At 36.4% G+C, this 20234-nt stretch overlaps 1 pseudogene; it reads right to left on the reverse strand.

The window, feature by feature from the left end:
- Positions 1-255: 255 nt before the first annotated feature.
- The window catches only part of LOC104998268, a 58595-nt pseudogene continuing 38616 nt past the window's right edge, over positions 256-20234 (reverse strand).

Raw genomic sequence — 20234 nt, forward strand, 5'->3', positions numbered from 1 at the left:
CAGTAGTGATAATGGTATAAAAATATATCCAGATGCTTCCTTTTTTATGACTGGTTACATGTGAGAATGTGTGGAGAATAAAGGAGTACTGGTTAGTGGCAAACTTCTAAATAATTGTCAGTATAGTAATCTTCTCTTTGCTTTTAAAAAATATATGTACTTATTTATTTAAACTACTTTATTTTTAATAAGTAACGAACACACATGAAATACTGTAAATAAAACACCAGCAGTGAGTGCTATTCACGGGCCCTACTAAGAGGTCTGATACTCAACACCACCCCAAGGACGATGTTTATCATCCTCATAGGCTTCTGCATTGTAATGGCGCTATCTTTCCTGATTTGGATCAGAGTCCACTAATTCTTCCTGGTCCATTTCATCAGTCTCTTCTACTTCCTTCTTCTCAGGCAGAAGTTTTTCCAGCAGAGTTTATCAGGAGAGAGAAAAAGCCATTCTCAGGAAAGTTTACCTTAAATTCAATGATTAGGTGACCCTTTTCATATGGCCTATGATAAATTGGCATGCCTTCCTTTAGCAAACACTTGATATCTCCCTGCTGGACAATCTGACCTGGATGAGAAGTGATGACTATGGTTCGGGTGTCAAGAGTAGATATTGGCTTCTGGAAGCCACACAGTGCCTCAACCAGCTGTATGTCCATACACATGAAAAGGTCTTCTCGTGGAGTAAAAACAGCATGGTCCTTCTGATCTAAAGCAATGATAATATCTCCTGGCTCCAGTCCGGGTTCTTGGTCTCTTTCATCATGGAATGTTATCTTCTGGCCATCTTTCATGCGTTTTTCAATATGAACTTTTATAATTTTCTTTTCTCAAACTATCTTCCTTCCATTGCAGCTTTTACATCTATCCTTAGGACTGATCTGCTCCCCATGGCCCTGGCACCCCATGCATACAGACTGAATTTGCTAAACCATTCCAGGTCCCGTTTGATGAATTATTATTTGCATTCCAGTACCTTGGTAATTGGGACAGCATTCTACTGCTCCTTTCTTACCACTTCGGCCTTCATATTTGTCACAAATCACATTCTTTTGCAGAGCTAGTTTTCTGTTGCACCATTATATAAAATCTTCTAAGGTTACTGTAAGTTGACGCACAAGGTTTTTACCTCTCCTCTCTCTCTGCCTCCTTCCTCCTGCTCCGAAAAACATATCAAAGATGTCCATGGGGGAGCCAAAACTAATGACTGCTCCACCATCTTTAATTGCCTGTTCTCCTCCTTTGTCATATAATTCCCTTTTCTTTGCATCAGAGAGCACTTCATAAGCTTGAGAAATTGTTTAAACTTCTAGCCTTCATTTGGATTCTTATCAGGGTGGTACTTCAAGGCCAAGTTCCTGTAAGCCTTTTCAATTCTTCTTGGGTGGCATTGGGTTTGACCCCCAAAACATCATAGTAAAGTGGTTTCTTTAACCATTTTCTACAGCTGGTGAGCAGGCCGATGCCGGTGTGGGGGACCTGGAAGGAGCATGCTGCTGTGCACAGCTCGGGCAGCTGCCGATCCTCTGCCTCTCACTGAGCGTTCTGGAAAGTTTCACTTTATTACTATTTTTACAGAAGAATAACTTTAAGGGCAATTTCAAATAAATGGCAACTTATCAGGGAAATCTGAAGTACCAAAGCTACTCTCTTGAAATGAAGGTTGATTATTTGCAGTTATAAAAAGGTCACTGCAACAGTTGCTGGTAATCAACAAAGAGATAAATTTATACAGTTGTTGCTCTCAGACATAAGTTTTTTCTCTCATTGTCTGCTGGGCATATTTGCAAATGCCAAATTGTGCTCAGTCTTTATCGTATCACTAAGAATATTTTAAGACGGGGGTCAAACCCAATGCCACCCAAGAAGAACTGAAAAAGGTTTATTTCCCATATATATGTGTGGTGAGAGGAAAGGTACATTTCTGGATAAAATAATGATGAATGTAAGTTGATGATTCACATTGGTTTAGATGAGCATTTGGTAGATTTAGATGTGACAAATATGTTTCCTTCTAAATCAAGCATATGAAAACATTTTAAACTTAAAAACAAATTGAAGATCATATGAAGGGAGATAGAGGTCGGATTTAAGAAATGACATTCAGCGCAAATGCTGCACAAAAGTAATTTTGTTGCTTTGTGGTCCTTATGGCTTCTCAATGTCAGGTCAGAAGGATTTGTTTCTGTTAGGTCAAGCTTCCCACAGTTCCTACAAATTTACTTCTCTATATAGTTAGCAGTTTGACTTGGGAGTGAAATTTCAGAGAGAATGTCATTTCTTTGAAAATTTATGAATATCCCTATGCTTCAGTTGCTAATGGGAGTGGAGGCAGGTGGTCTGCAGAGGAACAGATTATCTAGTTTGGGCAGATACTTCCTTAAACGCTATTAGAAATACCCACAGCAATGCAAGGCCTTATACTTACTAGGTGGTCAATAAATATTTGTCAAATAAATGAAATAATTATATAAAGCAAAAAATGAAGACATATGGAATGCTTTGGGCAAGCTGCTTAACTGCTCTGATCTTCGGTTTCATCATGTATAAGATGGAGACAGTATTACTTACCTTATAATAATTGTGAGGATTACATTGTAAAATGCAGGCAAAGTATCTTATACCTTGCCAAGCACATAGCAAAAGTTCTGTAAATATTAACTGTTATGATGATTGTTTTCTTTATATAATGAAGGAGAGAATTCCATAACTTTCATTAGTACTTTCATTCATAGTATAAGGCAGAAATAACATTTTATTGAATAAGTCAGGGCTTTTTAACAACAATTTTCTTCAAAGACAACCAAATAATTTTCATTTGCTTTGCCATGTGTTGTAGTTAATATTGGTTGCCAAAATGGCACCTTGAATATTAAGTCATTTAGTCATGGCTACACTTTATTTGGGCTCCCCAGATGATATTAGTGGTGAAGAACCCATCTGCCAATGCAGGAGATGCAGGTTTGATCCCTGGGTTGGGAAGAACTCCTGAAGAAGGGAGTGGCTATCCACTCCAGTATTCTTGCCTGGAGAATCCCATGGATAGAGGAGTCTGGAGGGCTGTAGCCGATAGAGTAGCAAAGAGTCAGACATGACTGAAAGGACACACTACTTTATCTGTATCATTAGTGTTGAAAGAAACTGCACTGTTGAGTGGATTTCATTCAAAACTGACTTGAAGATTATAGGTATCTTACACATGTCAATGCACTCTTAGATTTCCCCAGTACTTTTTTCATGGACTTTGACCATTTTAACCTAGTTTACCCTTCTAGAAAACTGGGCATATATAAAATAAAATTTGAGCATACTAAGCTAAGTAACTATCTGATTAGAAACTTACTAATAATTAAAAATGGCATATGACAAGCATAAAATAAATCTTTTCATAGGGAAGTCTAAATTCTCTATACCTCTAAAATTCTAATCTATTGATACATTTCAGTGCGGCCATGTATTTGAAACAGAAGGACTGTTTCACAGATGAGTTCTTGAATCTCAGCTGGCATGATTAGCTCTTCTCTTAAAAACAAAATAATTTATTTATTTTTGGCAACAATAAGTCTTCATTGCTACCTGCAGGCTTTCATTAGTTGTGGCTGTGGGTGGGTGGGGACCTGCTTTGTTGTGGTGCTCAGGCTTCTCTTTTCTTTTTTTTTTGTTTGAGATTTGACATTTTTTGTTGGCAGAAAAGGAAAGAAAAACAGCAGGAAATAAGATTCATCTTATATTTGATTTTTACACTTTCCAAGATAAATTTAAACAGAAACTTATTTAATGCATGAAATGTTTTAATTATTTGGTTATTTATATCTATTTAATATTTTAACTGACATGTAATTGGCTTACAATAGTATATTAGTTTGAGGTTGCTGCTGCTAAGTCGCTTCAGTCGTGTCCAACTCTGTGCGACCCCATAGACGGCAGCCCACCAGGCTCCCCTGTCCCTCTGGGATTTTCCAGGCAAGAGCACTGGAGTGGGGTGCCATTGCCTTCTCCGAGTTTGAGGTTATGGCACAGTAATTTGATATTTTATCATTACAAAATGACCACTGTGGTAACTTTGGTGACCGTCTGTCACCATACAAAGTTATTACAATGTTGTTGACTCTATTCCCTGAGCTGTACATTATATCTCCGTGACTTATTTACTTCATAACTGGAAGTTTGTACCTCTTAATCCCCTTCATCTGTTTCACTCATCCCCCAGGGCGTGGTGGCTTCTCCTGTTGAAGAGCATGGGCTGTAGAATGTGGGCTCAGTAGCTGAGGCGCGTGGGCTTAGTTGCCCCATGGTATGTGTCTTCCAGGACCGTGGATTGAAACTGTGTCTCCTGTATTGGCAGGTGGATTCTTAACCACTGGACCACTAGGGAAGTCATTGATTAACTCTTATATTCAAGACCTTATATCTCATATAGTTAATGACGGTTGTTTCCAAAATAAGATGATAACTCAAAGATGAGAGTCTGACGTTTCTGGTCAGCCAAGATATTAGAAAAATAAAAGCAATGTGGTATGTTCTCCATAAATTTAAATTCAGTTTTTATAAAAATTTGAGTGTTTTATCTCAATTTTGATGTTAGATATCCACTATAAAAGGAAATGGTGATAATAGATAACAGCAATCCTTATATATCAGCCAAAAAATGTTGATTATTCCATGTGTGGCTTGTAGCATTTTTTTTCTTTTTCTTAGCTGGGTATAGAGTGAGTTCTAATCTCTCTTAGGGTTACACTTCCCATTCGGCTAATGACCATCCCTCCTCTATGGTATGATATTCTATTAGAACCATACTGCATTTATATTTCTATATTATTATTTGAATTCCACTAAATCCACTATTCCTTCCATGAATATTGAGTTCTCTCTTTATCCTTCTGTCTCTTTGTATGTATGAGTATATATATACTCACACACACACACACACAAAATGTGTATAGGTAGTGTATCACTAGTGTGATGTATAATCACTGGGTATTTGATAACTACTGCCTAGCACTACACCTAATTTGACATTTTTCTTATTTTAAACTCTTTAGACTATCACCTTTTTACTTCTTTTCTATTTCCTGACACCCTGTTCAAATAAAACAGAGAAACTGGTTTACAAATATAAAATTGAAGGGAAATTAGAAAGCGAAGAACAAAAATGTCACCATCAGAATTTCAACAGTATGTTCTATATTCACCTAGAAATAAAAGAATAAAAAGTACCTAAATTAAAAATATATCTTAACTGAACCCTGCAAAAGTAGTATAGAGTCTGAATTATTTTTCTTAAGAAAAATGAGACCTTCACATCATTGAACTCCAGATTTGGGGAAAGGTTCTAGCCCACTACTTTTCGGCACTTGAATCGGCTTAAAGGGAATTGTCTGCTGTGCTTGATGGTTTGGCAGATTTCGGAAGCTGCTGGATGTTCTGGGCTCAATGGAGTAGAACACCAGAGGCTAAAACTGATTCATGATCCAGTTAGGGGAGAAGAAAAAAGTTTTTACCTTGGAGAGTTATCTTTTCCTATAGCATTTTGTCCTGGGTTGTGGTTTGGAATAATTTCACTATATTCTGAAATAGAAATATTTTCCCCATGCTTTCAATATTGTAGTTGATGCCTTTGGGTGAAAAGCTAGTGCTGTCCATAAACTTAATTTTTGACTTAGCTTCACAATTAATTTTGTTGTTGTTGTTTAGTATTCTCATTTAAAATAGTTTGAAGTAAGACTTACAAGTTTAGAAAAATCTGTTTTCTTTTCAAATTATAAACTAAAAGTGAATTCAGGAAATCTACAAAAATGCCTTTGGCTTTTATAGACTAGAAGAGTTCAGAAAATGGATGGTGGTTCCATAAAATACAGATAATTTTATTTGATGGATGGTGGTTCCATAAAAGAGATGTAAGAGGTAACTTGTCTACACTGGCTCAACTCTTATGTGTCCCAAGATGTACTGTCTGATTCCAAGTTTGGAATCTTTCTATGAGAACTGACTACCTCTAATATTCTTTATTTTTTTCTCTCATTTAAAATATTTTTTCTGTTTTATCTACTCATTCTAACCTGATGATCCAGTTGAAAAAATTATAAGGATGCAAAATCTCCTTGATTATTTGCTGTGTATGTTGAAGCTTTTTCATATATTCATTATCTTAGATATTCCTTATCTTTTACCATTTTAATTCCTTTTCTGTGTTTGGAGAAAAATCATGGTTTATGAAAGTCACTGAGAGATAATTATCTGCCTATAATTGATGGTAACTACTCAGAATTTTCCAGGGACTATCGGATTATGGCTGGTCATCACATTAGAATCTGTCTCGTGGGGTTACATCGTACTATTTGGAAAACTGTGAGGAATAGTAGGAAACAACTAAGAATTTCAACCTAAAGTGACCTGAGAGGCTTTCTCTGGATCCTGTGTGATATTTTTCATTTTTAATATGAAGACTGGGATTTGTGATTTAAATTTTATTTTGTGAAGAACTTCCAGCTGAAAACTTCAGCTTTATTTTGTCTAATTTTTATTTCTCTGCTTTCTCCCATTTTATTATTAGAGAATTAAAATAAGATGTAAAGAATAACTTCCCCAAAAAACCTTTTTGATGAGTGCCAGCAATTTCATTCATCTGTCCTTGTTCAGCAGTTTGCATGATCATGAATTATCTTTTGTTTTCTAATTAATGTTTATATTTGGTGCATCTTTACATCCAGTTCTCCATCCTCTGAAATAGGATATGATCTCTACTTTGTTTCCCTGATAGTTATTGTGACAACATTACTGAATTCTTGTCCTGGAAAGAATGCGGGTAGAAAAAATTTTAAATGTATCAGATGTGCCACAGACGATGCAATATAAGAGAACACTGTATCAGAGGTATATGAAATTCTCAGATATCCCCCAAATTTCCTTAGCTTAGAGATTCTATTTGTACCCAATCACAATTTATAAAAGTCGATTTTATTATGAATGTAATGGACATATGGAAGAATGCATAAAATAAATAATATGGGTGCAAACATTATATCCATGTCACTACCACCTAGGTTAAGAAACAGAACATTGCCAGAATCCCAGAAAAATCTCTATATTATTTGTCCCAACTTTGGTGACATTTATGCTATCCACTTCCTAACTTTCCTTTAAATTTCGTATCAATCATGCGGTCTGTAGTGGATGCTGTTTGTTCTCTACTCTACCTCTCACATCTCCTTTAGCAGATCCTGTGAGTTTTGCATGGCAAGAATTCACAGCTGCCCACTTATTTGGAGAACTGCCCTGGGCCAGATGGGAACTGCTACCTGGGAAACTGTGTCTCTTCTGTGCAGCCCCAGTACCGACTGACTGGCAGTATGGCCCCCAAGGGCAACCCTGAAACTCAAGGTTCTAATTGTGTGATGCTCTGGGATATCACTTTGGGATTGACTGATGCTACTTTCTAGCTGAGACCTTGTTCTTGCAGGCTTCTTTCCCCTACCTTATCCTGCTTCCTGTATTCCCCTTCCCCTGACAGCACTTGTCCAATAATGAATCCTTGAACAAGAATCTCTGTCTCAAGTTCTGATGCTAGGGAACTGGAGTTAGGACACCTCCAGTATTAGTTTCCTGTTGTTGTATAATATATTACAACAGATTTTGTGTCTTAAAACAACATTCATATTTAAACTCATAGTTTCTGGAAGTCAAGAACTTCCAGATGTGGCTTAACCAGGTCCTTTGCAAGGCTCCCGTCAAGATGCTGGTTCAAGTGGGGATCTCATCTGAAAGTTTGACTCCACAAAGATTTACTTCCAAGCTCACTTGGGTTGTGATGAAATTCACGTCCTTCCAGTAGGAATAAGAGCTTCATCTTATTGCTGTCAGCTAGGAACACTTGCAAGAATTCAACTGTAAATCCTTGCTGCATGGGTCCCCCAACATGGCAACCTGCTTCATCAAAACTTGAAAGGAAAAGAGACTGTAGAAGGACAGACGTTAGTCTTATGTAACATAATCATATATACATAATTGAGTACATCTCATCGCTTTTGCTGTATCCTTTTGGTTAATAGAGAGTCACAAGTTTAGCCTAGATTCCAGAGATGGGGATCACACAAGAGTGGGAATCTCAGGAGCTGTGAATTATGGGGGCTACCTTAGGAATCTGCCTGCCACACATCCCCCCTAGGCAATTTAGACTATTTTTGCCTGTTCTTGAATTTATATATTCAGGATTGCACATTGTATATTTATTGTGTCTATTTTATTATTTCCCTCTTTTCTGTTTATATGCATACCCACTTTTCTCAAATCATTAACTGTATTTTTAAGATTTATCTGCATTTTGCATGTGGTTGTGGTTTACTCATTTTTATTTCTATGTAATATTGTATTTAATGAAAACCAATAAATTATTTTTTCATTCTACTATGTTAGACATGTTGTTGAATTGAATTGTTTCCATTATGTTTTTTGCTATAGCAAATTATGCAATTATGAAAATAATAATGCATGTTTCCTGATGCATATAATCTCACTTCTCTGTGAAACTGTGCTTCTCAAACTTTAGCACACTTCAGAATTATTCACTGGCCTTGTTAAAACCCAGATTCTGGGACCCAACCATAGAGTTTCTGTTTCAGAGGGTCTTGATGGAGATTTGAATCCTATCATTTGCCCCAGATGATGCTGATGCTGCCAATCTGGGGTCCACACTTGGGGAAGCACAGCTGTAGAATGCATTCTTAGGTGTAGAATTGCTAGGTCAAAAGTATTGGTGTTTGTAAATACATATTTTTGTTGAATTTAACATTTTTTATTGGTTCAGACCATTTCTCTAATCATTTTTCTTATCTTAAGATTTGTTTTCTTTGCTTCGTACCTTGAACTCGCACTGGTCATCTGTTTTACATATGGTACTGTGTATGTCTCAATGCTATTCTCTCAAATCATCCCATCCTTGCCTTCTCCCACTGAGTCCAAAAGTCTGTTCTTTATGTCTATGTCTCCTTTGCTTCCCTTCATGTAGGACTGTCGGTACCATCTTTCTAAATTCCATATATTTGCATTAATATACAATATTTGTGTTTCTCTCTCTGATTTATTTCAGTCTGTATAATAGGTTCCAGGTTCATCCTTTAATATTACTATAGTTGCATTTGAGCTTTGGAAGAAATTTGTTTGATTGAGTTTTCAAAAATCATTTTACATTCAAGATTTTTGTAAATGTCAACTTCAAATGTGTATATTATAAAGGGCTAGGATTAGTTATTATTTTTTAAAAACCGGTATAACAGTCAGTGCTTTCAAACCTGTGTGTAGTTAGTTTACATTTAATGAAATTACCAAAATATTTGGTTTTAAATTGATTATATTCTTATGTGATTAGTAATTGTTTTGCCTGTTCTATATTCTCATGTTTTCTTTGTTGTTGCACGCACACACACACACACACATACACATACACACACAAATATTTAAGAGCTTAGAAGTTATAAATTTTTTAACTGCCAAAATTTTAAGTGCTTCCATTTATGCACTGATAATTTATCAAGGGTTAATAATTATCTTTACCTGAAAAAAAGATAATTATCTTTATCTTTCAGAAAATGAAGATTTTAGCACACTTTAATATTCAATTACTTCTTCCCAATTTATATGCTATTATTTTATGTATTTTAATTATTTTTCTATATATTAAGTCCCACAAGAGACTTTTAATTTTAGTTTCTATAATCAGTGCTCATTTAAATTTACCACATATGTACCATTTTCCTTGCTCATCACACCTCCCTGCATTTCTGAGGTTAAATCTCCATGAATGTAGTGAGAATGGTTATTTTATTGTCTATACCTGCTGATTCCAGCATCTGGATTCCCAGTTGTCTCTTTTGGTTTTCTATTGTTCCTCCTGATCTGACTCATTTTGTCTTATGTGTCTCATTCTCTTTCTTTGTTGGGCATTATATTCAAAAATTACTTTCTGACATAATTTGAGGCCTGAAATAGCATTTGTTTTCCAGAGAAGATAGAATGGTCAGGGCCACAGCAAAAACAGTGTTCCCTCGAAAAGACTGAGGACTATTCACAAAGCGTTGTGGCCTAGAAAACCAACAAAGGGTGTTGAGTCCCCTAGTCTGAGTTTGTAGGGACACAGGCTGGTTCAGTGCAGGGAGGCCAACTGAAGGCCTTCACTTGTAGGTGGAGGCAGCCATTGCCAGAACTGCAGCCCCAAAGCAGGAATGGGGGTGGGGAAGGCAGTGTCCTAATGTCTCTGTCCTCCCACCCTCTGATCTTCTGCCCCTGTTTCCCTTTGTCCAAAACCAACCAGAAGCCAGAGGACAAGGAAGTCTGGACAATGCAGTTTGTTATGGGTCAGTGATACTGCAAAGAGCAGGGAAGATAAGGGTAGAAAGTAGCTCTGGAGAGCAAATGTGGATAGCAACTATAGTGGATGTATTTTTCTCTTCTCTTAGGCTCCTTGCTGGGGCCAAGGCTTGAGTTTTTTCTGGAACATGAGAAATATAGTCCAGTCACTTACTGTCAGGGTGGAGAACCTCCAGACCCCAACCCAGAGGAATGATGACTCGCCCAAATTTCCTGTCTTGGTGGGTACTATATGCTACCCTCTGCTCAGTGAGTCCACTCAAAGCAAAGTTCTACCTTTCAGCTTCTGTCAGTCAATGTGTAAAATCTCCAGCACAGAATCAGGGCTCAGCTGTAATGTTCTTTGACTTCCTCCCTTTAATGTTTGACCCACTCCCTTTAATGTTTTTTCTAGAAATTTTGGAGGGAGATAGGGGCAACCTAATTATTTTGTTTGTCTTCAGTAAGAAGGTTGGACAGGGTTTTGCAAACTATGACTCATGGGACATATCCTGCCCAATGCTTGTTTTTGTAAATGAAGTTTTATTGGGGGGAAAAAAAAAACCTCAGCTATTATTAACATATTGTTGATGGCTGCTTTAATTCTGCAAGTCAGAGTTGAATAATTGTGATAGCAACAATCCATGTCATGCTCAGTTGTGTCCGACTCTTTGCGACCCCAGGCCAGGGTCCTCTGTCCATAGGATTTTCCTGGCAAGAATAATGACAGGAAAATCCTATGGACAGAATATTGAAGTGGGTGCCATTTCCTCTTCCAGGGGATCTTCCCAACGCAAGGATCGAACCCAGATCTGCTGCATTGCCAGCAGATGCTTTACGGCTGAGTCACTGGGGAAGCCCATTAGGGACCATCAGAACCTTAACACTTATATTTAGCTTTTTACAGAAAACCTTGGTTGAATTCTGCTAGACATGCCCTCCATTTTCAGAAACCAACCATCCCCACAAGAATATTTAAAATATATATAATTCACAGTGTGAAGCACCTTCATACATATCATCTAATTAAATTTTAGTGGCAGACTAGAGTTGAGAGCTTCTTTTCCATATTATCACAGATCTATCTAATGATGGTGATATTAATGAGATGTTCAGTACTCAAATTGAAGTTAATTGGAAGGGAAATAAGTGGAAAGAAGTGGTCCAGATTATTGGAAAAACCTAATCAAACTGCCACTGATAAAGATAAATAGAACACTATAACTTTAAGGTAATTAAAATCTGATTAAGAGAGTTAATTAAATGTGCACATACATAAATATAGACATAATCATTTAAATCACACTTTGATAATTTCTAGCACCTACTGTGTGGCTGATAATGTGCTAAATTTTAAATGTGTACTATCCTGATTAAGTTCCAATCTCTAAATCTCTGTTGAGTTAATTATAATTCTTCTCACTTTACAGATGGGTAGACTGAGTTCCAGTAAGTTTAAACAAATTTGATTATGATTTCAAGCTTGCAGGTAACAGGGGATTTGGATCCACTTCAGAAGAACCAGCCAGGGCCATTTCATGTACTTCCTTTAGACAACAATGCAGCCCCAATACGTTTTGTTTATATTAAACCCAGTAACAATCACATCTCTAGCTTTTTAAATATATCTCTTTCAGTTGTATGCCAGAAAAAAAGTCAAATGGCCCAAGCAGAAATATTTCCTTCTAAGAAACAGTAGGACCATTCTGATTGATTCGGGCTGAGAGGTACTGACAATTCAACAGTAGCCAGCTGAGATTGCCTTTCCAACTGAAGTGGTTAAGCCTGGCCCAGAGCACTGCAGTCAGCTTGCACCTGCTGCCCAAATCCTCCTAGTGCTTCAGAGGCAACGTGGGTCTTTGAGGCGTCTTATGGCCCTGTTATGTATTTATTAATATTATGTTCGTGAATATCAAAGAAGTGGAGGGCAAGTTTGGAAGCTTTAAATAAACTACAGATAGGCTCTGGAAACTTCTAATTGCATTTTTAAGTTGTACTTTATGGTACTCTTTAGAAAACATATTTTTTTCTGCCCAGAAATTCCCAAGAGACTATTCCTTATCCTGAATTGAACAACTGGAAAGTTTTTATCTCTTAAAATCCAATTGATTTTTAGATTTTCTGTAACTTCATAATGTCCTCAATTGCTTTTTAAGCAATATATTTGTACTTAGAGGACTTTGTCTTGCTTTAATTTTGCCAAATATTTGCCCTGAGCCTGAGGCCAACATGGAGTTGATTGAGTCCCCGGAAGGACAATTTTATCTTGACTGATAAGTAGTAGAAAATGGGGGTTTTATTGCAGAAGACTTAAAGGTTTCACTTTAGCAGTTGCAAATACTGCAATTGATTTAAAATGTTTATGTTTTTAAGATAATTAAGCAAAAAATGCATAATTCTAAACAATGTTATACCAGTAGGCATGTTTACAGATTATAATTAGTTTGAGGTGAAAAATTAGCAATGTAGGTGACTGAACCACTAGAATGTTTCCAGTGTTAGTGTTTCAGCATTTCCTTCTCTATTTTCTGTTCCACCACCCCCACCACCCCCTGCCAGTTTTTAAACTGGCAATGGTAGAGAGAGGTAGAAAGTTAGTAATTAAAATTTTTTTTATGGAACTACAGTTGATTTACAATATTGCATGTTTCCAGTGTACAGAAAATTGGTTCAGTTACAAATATTTTGTACAAGATTTTTTTTTACCACTGTAAGTTATTACAAAATATTGACTATAGATCCCTGTGTATGCATGTGTGCTCAGTCATGTCCAGTTTTTTGTGACCCCATGGACTGTAGCCCACCAAGCTCCGGGGATTCTCCAGGCAAGAATACTGGAATGGATTGCCATTTCCTTCCCCATAATTTCCTGTGTTATATAGTAAATCTTTGTTCTCTATTTTATATTTAGGAATATATATCTGTTAATCCCTAATCCTAATTTATCCCTCTCCCTACCACTTTCTGCTTTGGTAATCATAAATTTCTTTTCTATGTCTGTGAGTCCATTTCTGTTTTGTAAGTTCACTTGTATTATTTTTTATATTCCACACATAAGTGATATATAACATTTGTCATTGTCTGGCTTACTTCACTTAGTATGATAAATCTCTAAGTCTATCCATGTTATTGTAAATGGAAATATTTCATTCTTTTTATGGCTGAGTAATATTCCATAGGGTATATATACTGTATCTTCTTTATCCATTCATCTGTTGATAGTTAGGTTGCTTGCATGTCTTGGCTATTGTAAAAAGTGCTGCTATGAACATTGGTGTGCATGCATCATTTTGAATTAGAGTTTTTGTCTCTTCTGGATATATGCCTGGGAGTGGGATTGCTGGATTGTATTGTAGCTCTACTTTTAGTTTGTTAAGGAATTTCCACAGTGTTTTTCATAATGGCTGCACTAATCTATATTCCCACCAACAGCCTAGGAGAGTTCCAAAAGGTTAGTACTTTCTCATAAAGGAGATTGTTAGATCATAGACTATCACTGGAGAATCAAGCCACTTAGAGATTCAAATATATGATCTCAACATAATGTAGCATGAGAGACTGCAGAAAGTTAATCTCTGTGTTTTTCATAATGTATCTTTCAACAAGCATACAGTAACTCTACTATCTCTGGAAGAGCTGATCAGTGCATGAAGTCTTCTCTCACACAACTTGAAAACACTGAAAAATATTTTTGTGAGTTACCTTTACATGTCTTCTGTAGGACAAAAACAAAATAAGGAGATGGCCTAGAATATTTTTTAAGACAGTGAAATGGCCTTTTAAGGATAGAGAAAAGAATATCAGTCCATTCAACCAACTTTGTTTGCTTGCAATAATTTTTTAAGTTTCAAACCCTCTTCTAGTTAATGACTACTCTGTCATGCACACACACACACACACGTGCACACACATCCATACCCATGGGTTACTATTATCTTGATAGTTGCACCATCATAGGTTAGTTTTGGAAACTTGTGCATGTGGAATTATACAGTATATATTCTTTTATATCTTTGCTTTTTCATCCATGAGATTCACCCACGCCATTACATTTAGTTTTAGTATATTCATTCTCACTGATAATAGTCTTCATACTATTCATTGTGTGACTATACTAATCAATATTTATTAATTTTACTTTTGAAGGTATTAGGTTTGCTGGGCCACCCCTAAGGTATGAAGAATTCTGGAAAATGTTTGTTTTTTGCCTGTATAAATGATTCAGTTAAAAACTAATTACAAATTTGTGGGCCCATATGCATAGGATGATTTACCAATAAATGTTTGAAAGCATAAATAGAGAAGAGGTACTTACCTGTCTATTGTTCAAGCAGTAGACATAAAGATTCCTCATAATGTTCAGGCCTAGGAACTGTATCTTCATGTTCTTTATCATCAAATTTCCTATTCCTGGCTAGTAGTATCCTTATTCATGACATAAGGAAAAGATAACAGCACTGTTACTATCCATTATGTCTTGGCTCTTCAGACCTGTTGGTATTGAAGCAATATAGATCTTCTTGCTTTTGCATTACCCTAGTAGCTTTTATTAAATGCTGGTTACCTCATTACTCATGATTTTGCATCATCCACTGTGCCATCTGTGAATACCGGCTTCCAATGACTCAAAGAATGTAACTTCACTTTGTTGATTATGATCACAAATGTAAGTCTTATCCATAATATGTAGAAAACAGTTGACAATAATTCGTTTTCTAGTCATGTTAAATTTACCATTTATCGTTTTATAAGATAAACACATGGAGAAGGCAATGGCACCCCACTCCAGTACTCTTGCCTGGAAAATCCCATGGATGAAGGAGCCTGGCGGGCTGCAGTCCATGGGGTCGCTAAGAGTCGGACACAACTGAGCGACTTCACTTTCACGCATTGGAGAAGGAAATGGCAACCCACTCCAGTGTTCTTGCCTGGAGAATCCCAGGGACGGCGGAGCCTGGTGGGCTGCCATCTATGGGGTCGCACAGAGTTGGACACGACTGAAGTGACTTAGCAGCAAGATAAACGTAAATCAACACATCTTATAACTGTGTCTTACCTTGAACTCTTTTGACCGTGATCACTTAAAGTCTTAGAATGTGGTATCTTTCAATGCCTTCTGCCTCCTCTCACCATTGGGAAAGAGAGGCTAGGAATCTGTCAGTAGAGCGAACAGTGTGGTCTCACGTACATGAAGGATGTCTTTGCCTTGTTCAGTACATCTCAAGACCCATCCAGGGAAGCATTATGTTGTCCCACCTGTTGAAGCAAGAAGAGATACAGATCGAGGGGACCAGTGAGCATTACATAGTATCAGCCTGGATGGCTATGGAGGACATAGGCATGACTAGTCCTAGAGGACTGGCTGATATGTCATTTACGTTCTGTGGAGAGGTTCTACTATTGTGTTCCGGGTGGAATGTGTGCTGCAAAACCCATCACTGCAAAGTATAATAGCTTAGAGGTGGCACTGAGGTAAGAGCTGGTGCGCAAACATACAAAGGTGACTCAAGTTCAAGGGTTGAGAGCAGACTATTGGTAGCCCGGAGCTGGAATCTATCATGTGTCACCCAAAATTAGTGTATTAGTACTATTCTGGTGACTCAGTCTCATTTGACACAATAAAACAACAACAAATCCAGCATTTGCCAGCCAAGAAGTTCTTGATCTCCTTGGAGCGACTAGTCAACCTCATGAGTGGCATAGAGGGTTGGAAGGTACCTAGAGGGAGAAAATAGGACCAGCACCCATGTGAGTCCTAGTCTGGGCTCAGACACACCACATGGGTGGCATTTCCAACTCCAGGTCATCCTGCCCACTAGAAAGAGATGAAAGTTTTAACAATGACACTCCAAAGCATGAGGCTTCTTGAGGCATTGCTAGATAGGGCACTACTTGTTTAGGGACAATACTGTTGGGTCATTTCTAATTTCAGATGAAGCTTCTATGAACATTTTTGGTGCACATATGAACTGATTCCTGCTTGTTTTATACCTAGGGTGGGTTACTTGATTATAACTAATTATAATTGAAATAATGTGCATGTTAACTTTACTAAAGTTAACACATTAACTTAACTTCAGTAAAGTTAAGTTTAGTAAACAAATCCTGACAGTTTTCTAGAGCGTTTAGACTAAGTCACGCTCCCAGTAGGACGATAGTACCAGAACTCCACATTCTTTTCGTATTTGGTGAGGTCATTGTCATTACTTAAAAAAAGAAATATAGCTCTTCTAGTGGATTCGATGGTACTTCATAGAGATTTTCATTCACATTTTCCTGAATAATAATGATTTAAAGTACCTTTTCATATGCTTATTGGTTATGTTGATATCCTTGTTGAATTACCTGTTCATCTTTTTTCCTTATTGCTTTGTAGAAGTCTTTTCTTACTAATGTATAGTAGTTCTCAGTACACATCTTTAATACTCACCTATTATTCATATGTGAATAATATCTTTATTATTATTCAGCACATATCTTTATCCTATTAAGGCTTGCAGTTTCATTCTCTTAATGGTGTCTTTGAGTGCCAAAACCTTTTAATTTTAATGCAATTTAATTTATCAGCATTTTGTTAATTGTTAGAGAACATTTTCCTCTTTGAGAAATCTTTGACTCATGGGTATGGATATACTCTCTTTTGTTTTCTTCTACATGCTTAATTTTTTCTCATTATTCCAGTTGTTCTAGCAGCAGATTTAAAATGAACACTGTTTCACCCACAGCATGTTTGTGGAAAAGCAAGTGACTGTGTTAGCAGGATTCTGGGCTCTCTTTCCTGTTAACCTTGTACCATTACTGCAATGTGTTAGTTTTACTATAGTTACAGTAGAAATCTTAATATCTGGGTGTGTATTCCCTTTAAAATTATATTTTAAAACTATATTTCCTTTAAAATCATATTGTATTCCCTTTAAAATTATATTTTTTAAAGATATTTCTTCAGTAATCTTGATCTTTCTGACATCATTCATACATATGTATATTATCAAAATTTATCTAGGATTTTTCTTATACTTGAAAAATTTCCTTTCCTTTTTAATTTCAGTGTATGCATCTTAAAAAGATGCATCTCAGATTTATTTTAGACATTTTATTGTCTAAAATATGTTTATTTTTGCCTTCATTTGTGAAGCACATATTTGCTGATGTAGTGAATTCTAGATGGGCAGGTTTCTTTTCTTTAAGTTTCAAATTGTTTTCAAGAAATGGGTTTTTGTTGTTGTTGCTGTTTGCTCTCATTGTTTCTGATGAAAAGTTAGCAGTAGTTACGCCCTTTGAAGAGAACTTTAATTTTTGTTTCATTTTTTTCCCCCTTCTGCCTGCCATTTTCTTAAAAAAATTTTTTAGAATGGCTTTAGATTAACAGAGGAGTTAGGAAGACAATTCTGAGAATTTTCATATTCCCTTTACCCAGTTTCCAGTTAACATGCTACATTAGTGTGGTACACTGGTTACAATTCCTGAACCAATATTGATACATTATCAACAGAAATCCATACTTTATTTAGATTTCCTTATTAAAGCCATCTATTAAATTTTTAATCTCAATTGCTTTTGTTTCTGTTTCAATTCTAGAACTAATGTAAGATATGTCTCCTGTGTAAATCCACAGCATTAGCCTAAGAAGTAAAATGGAAGAGGATCCTAGGCTTAAATGGGCAATAGTCGTATTATAGTATAATTCTTTATTTAGAAGTCAACCATAACAATTAAAAATACTTATTTCACATTTGTTTATTTTAAAATGTTTAAAAATACATACATACATATAAACATTCTTGGTAAAACTCCAGAATTTCACGTGAGTCCCCAAAAGGCTATCCCATAGGTAAAAGGTAATTGCCCTAAGAATGGGTGAAACCAAGACTTTAGCAATGATTGTTCCTTCCTTTTTTGTCTATGAGAAGAAAACTGAATCCTTTCTGAAGAAAGATATCACCTAAATGCTTGTACACAGTGTCCAGCATCCAGTTAAAAGGTATACCGAAATTAAAGAGCATGTAATCAAAAGCCAAATGAAAAACATAAAACAGAGTCTTTGGTAAGACAGATACTGGAGATACTAGACAGACTTTAAATAAATACAATAAAAATTACAAGAAAATTAAAGTAAAAATGAAAAATTTCACCCATTTAAGCCTAAGACCCTCTTCCATTTTACTTCTTAGGCTAATGCTGTAGATTTACCTAGATGCCATCATTTAAACAGATTCTTGGGCTTCCCTGATGGCTTAGCAGGTAAAGAATCTGCACGAAATGCAGGAGACCTATGTTCGACCTCTGGATTGGGAAGATCCTCTGGAGGAGGAAATGGCAACCCACTTCAGTATTCTTGCCTGAATATTCCCATGGACAGAGAAGCCTGGTGAACTACAGTCCAAAGAGTTGCAAAAATATGGACAGGACTGAGTGACTAAACACATAAACAGATTCTCAATGTATAAGAGCTGTTCATTCATTCAACAAGTATCTGTCGAATGCTAACTCCATGCCAGATTCTATGCTATTCTAGGCATACTATGGTGAGCAAAAAGCATGTGGTCACTGTCTTCATGAAGCCTACGGTTCTAGGGTAGGAAAAGATATTAATAAAATGGCATAAAAATAGAAACTACAAATTGTGAAAATTGTTGAAAAGTAAATGTGCGCCTCTGTGAGAGCATAGAGGGATCACATATTGTCTGGGAGTTGCCAAACAAAGCCTCATTATGTTGAGATTTTACCTAAAGTAACATGTAATTTCTGTCATTACCCTAAATAATCAGCAAGGTGAATGATTTTCAGTTACAACTGAAGTCAAAGCTTTTTTTCTGAATGTAGCACAAAATTTCTAATAACCACAAGATTGCAATAATAAAATTCCAGTGTGTAGGAGGTATCCCACAAGACTATATAGTATGTGGGTAGGATGTCCTTTATTTTTAAGAATTGTTCTATTTAATGGCATAGGTGGGTGGCATAGGGATAGAGAAAAAAAGAGAGTTCTTTGTTACATAGTACTAAGTATTCAGTGTATTATTTTAAAATTTCATTTGTGTTCCAGGTTGGTGCTGATAGATGGAAAGAAGGATGTACTAATATTTTTTCAAGTCACATTTACTCCTGGTCCTTGGGCATAAATTTCCATGCATATGCAAAAATGGTGAAAGTTGACTATCTCAGAAGAGAATTCCTGCAGACACTATTTTCGTTTGAAATGCTACTAATTTTACTCTTGCAGTTTTGCCAAGGAAGCGCTATGAAAAAAAGGAATGGAGGCATAAATGTGTGTAGTATTCTCAGGGAATGGCAAGCATGACCAAGACGTGGAAGAGAGGCAGAATGGAGTAGAAAAAATAGATTGTACCAGATTACGGGTTGAGGGGTACCTTGCAAAAGATTGGTAGGTAGTCGGGGAGCCACTGAAATGGTTGCGTGTATGTGTCAGGGAAAATATCTGTTATTTGGTAAGATTGCTCTGAGAAACCTCAGAAAGGAGATTGAAAAGAGGAAAGCTCTAGACTGTGAGACAGGTTGGAGCACATTCTCAGTCTGCTAAGAGGTGACGCTCAAGTGTTTCAGAAATATCATCTCTGATTAAAAGTCATCTCTTTGTTTTTGTTTGTTTGCTTTTGGAAAAAGTCCAACAAATGGGAATTTTAATGAATCTGAATGGATTGAGAAATACTAATGGTTTGAAAACCCTCACTTTTAGGAGAATTGATCTGTTTGAATAATTTGAGTTCTTTAGATGATTTTCACATTACTTAAAACATTCTATGTTCTGACCTTTTGCTTTTTGACTCCCTGAAACCTTGCTGCCCCACAATTTAAGAATACATCAATATAAATATATAAGGAAGTCCTCAACTTTATCATTTGCTACTGTGCCCTGGACAGTTCTGA

Source organism: Bison bison, unplaced genomic scaffold, assembly GCF_000754665.1.
Source record: "Bison bison bison isolate TAMUID 2011002044 unplaced genomic scaffold, Bison_UMD1.0 scf7180017864326, whole genome shotgun sequence".
In the NCBI taxonomy this organism is placed as follows: Eukaryota; Metazoa; Chordata; class Mammalia; order Artiodactyla; family Bovidae; genus Bison; species Bison bison.